This window comes from Rhinopithecus bieti, unplaced genomic scaffold (genome assembly GCF_001698545.2).
Source record: "Rhinopithecus bieti isolate Rb0 unplaced genomic scaffold, ASM169854v2 scaffold_8350, whole genome shotgun sequence".
Lineage (NCBI taxonomy): Eukaryota > Metazoa > Chordata > Mammalia > Primates > Cercopithecidae > Rhinopithecus > Rhinopithecus bieti.
Genome location: NW_016806031.1, coordinates 834,205 through 836,224, shown reverse-complemented (window position 1 = coordinate 836,224; position 2,020 = coordinate 834,205). Strand labels below are relative to the sequence as shown.

At 50.4% G+C, this 2,020-nt stretch overlaps 1 pseudogene; it reads left to right on the top strand.

The window, feature by feature from the left end:
• Positions 1–282: 282 nt before the first annotated feature.
• On the top strand, positions 283–1,687 carry LOC108531158 (ATP-dependent RNA helicase DDX39A pseudogene; annotated as a pseudogene).
• Positions 1,688–2,020: the final 333 nt, after the last annotated feature.

Genomic DNA, 2,020 nt, shown 5'->3' with positions numbered 1-2,020 from the left:
CCAAGTAGCTGGGACTACAGGCGCCGCCACCTCGCCCGGCTAGTTTTTTGTATTTTAGTAGAGACGGGGTTTCACCGTGTTAGCCAGGATGGTCTCGATCTCCTGACCTCTTGATCCACCAGCCTCAGCCTCCCAAAGTGCTGGGATTCCAGGCGTGAGCCACCGCGCCTGGTCATTAGCTGGTAATTCTTATAATAGATGTAAATAATTGGCAACTGCATCCCCTCGCAGCATGTGGAGGAGAACGAGGAACCAGGGCCCTGCCTCTCTGCTCTCAGCAACATGGCAGAACAGGATGTGGAAAAGGAGCTTTTGGATTATTAAGAAGAGCCCCAGGCTCCTCCAGGGAGCACCCTGGTTCCTACATTTCCATCCACAGCTGTAGCTTCTGGGACTTTCTGCTGAAGCTGGAGCTCCTGAGGTGCAGCATGAGTGCCTTCTCCAGGCCACCCTGGGCATGGACGTCCTGTGCCAGACCAAGTCCGGGACGGGTAAGACGGTGGTCTTTGTGCTGGCCACAGTGCAGCAGATCCAGCCCGTCAACTGACAGGTGACAGTCCTGATCACATGCCACACAGGGGCACTGGCCTTCCAGATCAGCAGGGAGTATGAATGAGCACTTCTCCAAGTAGATGCCCAGTGTCAAGGTGTCTGTTTTTCAGAGGCCTCTTCATCAAGAAGAATGAAGAACTGTTGACGAACTGTCCCGGGTCGGATCGTGGCACGTGTGCAGAACAGGAGCCTCAACCTGAAGAATGTGAAGCACTTTGTGCTGGATGAGATGCTGGGGTGGCTGGACCTGTGGCGGGACATGCCGGTGGCCTCCCACCTGATGTTCTGGCAGAAGCAGTGAGTCGTGTTCAGTGCCACCCTGAGCCAGGAGATCTGGCCTGTGTGCAGGGAGTCCATGCAGGATCCCATGGAGGTGTTTGTGGATGATGAGTGCATGCTGCCCGTACCGCAGCAGTACTACCTCAAGCTCAAGGACACTGAGAAGAACCGCAAGCTTTTCGATCTCCTGGACATGCTGGAATTGAAGCATGTGGCAATCTTCATCAAGCCGGTGCAGCCCTGTAGTCCCCGGCCCAGCTCCTCATGGAGCAGAACTTCCTGGCCCTGGCCATGGCTCATGAGGAATGACTGTCACACTATCAGCAGTCCAAGGATTTCCAGTGGTGGATCCTGGTGGATCAATCTGTTTGCAGTCAGTTGCAACATCCACAGGGATATGGAAGCTTGGGAAGATATTTGGCATAAACCATTGGCTGCAGACATTTTTCTTTATTTATAAAATCTTTGAGGGCCTCTGTGCAAATCTGTCGATAACTTCTCTTCTACTCTTGTCCACACCATGATGCCATCCACTTCACTGGAGGAATTTACTGAGGCAGCTCCAAGCCTATGTCTCTGCAGGTTTGCTCAAAGTCCCCGTATTCACTTTCAATCACTTCCTAACCATTGTAGGAATTGAGTGATTCAACATCTTCGTAACTATGACCTGCCTGAAGACTCGGACACCTACCTCCACCCAGTGGCCTGTGCAGGTTGTTTTGGCACTAAAGGCCTGTCCATCACTTTTGTGTCTGAGGAGAATGACGCCAAAATCCTCCAGGACATCCAAGACCGGTTGGAAGGTAATGTGACAGAGCTTCTGGAGGAAAGCAACATCTCTACATATGGTGAATAGAGTCCTGACCATGGGCCTTGATGGCCTGGAGTGGTCCTGCTGCCCGTGTGTGGCTTCCTGTGTGCCAGGTGGGTCTCTCTTTTCACTGTCCAAAAGCTGCAGATTCGTGTAAGAATATTACTATGGAAAAAAAAGAAAGATGTTTTATAGACATCTCCCCCTTCCCTTTAGGATGTGAGGTTATAAGGGAGGTGAGGAAAATTTGTTTTGATTGTGCTAAGAAAGAAGCCAATCTTTTGGTTTACCTGAATTTACAAGGATATTATATCATTTTCCTTTTGAAATGGGTCTTATTAATACAATGCGGGCACTTAATCCATGTCTACACAAATT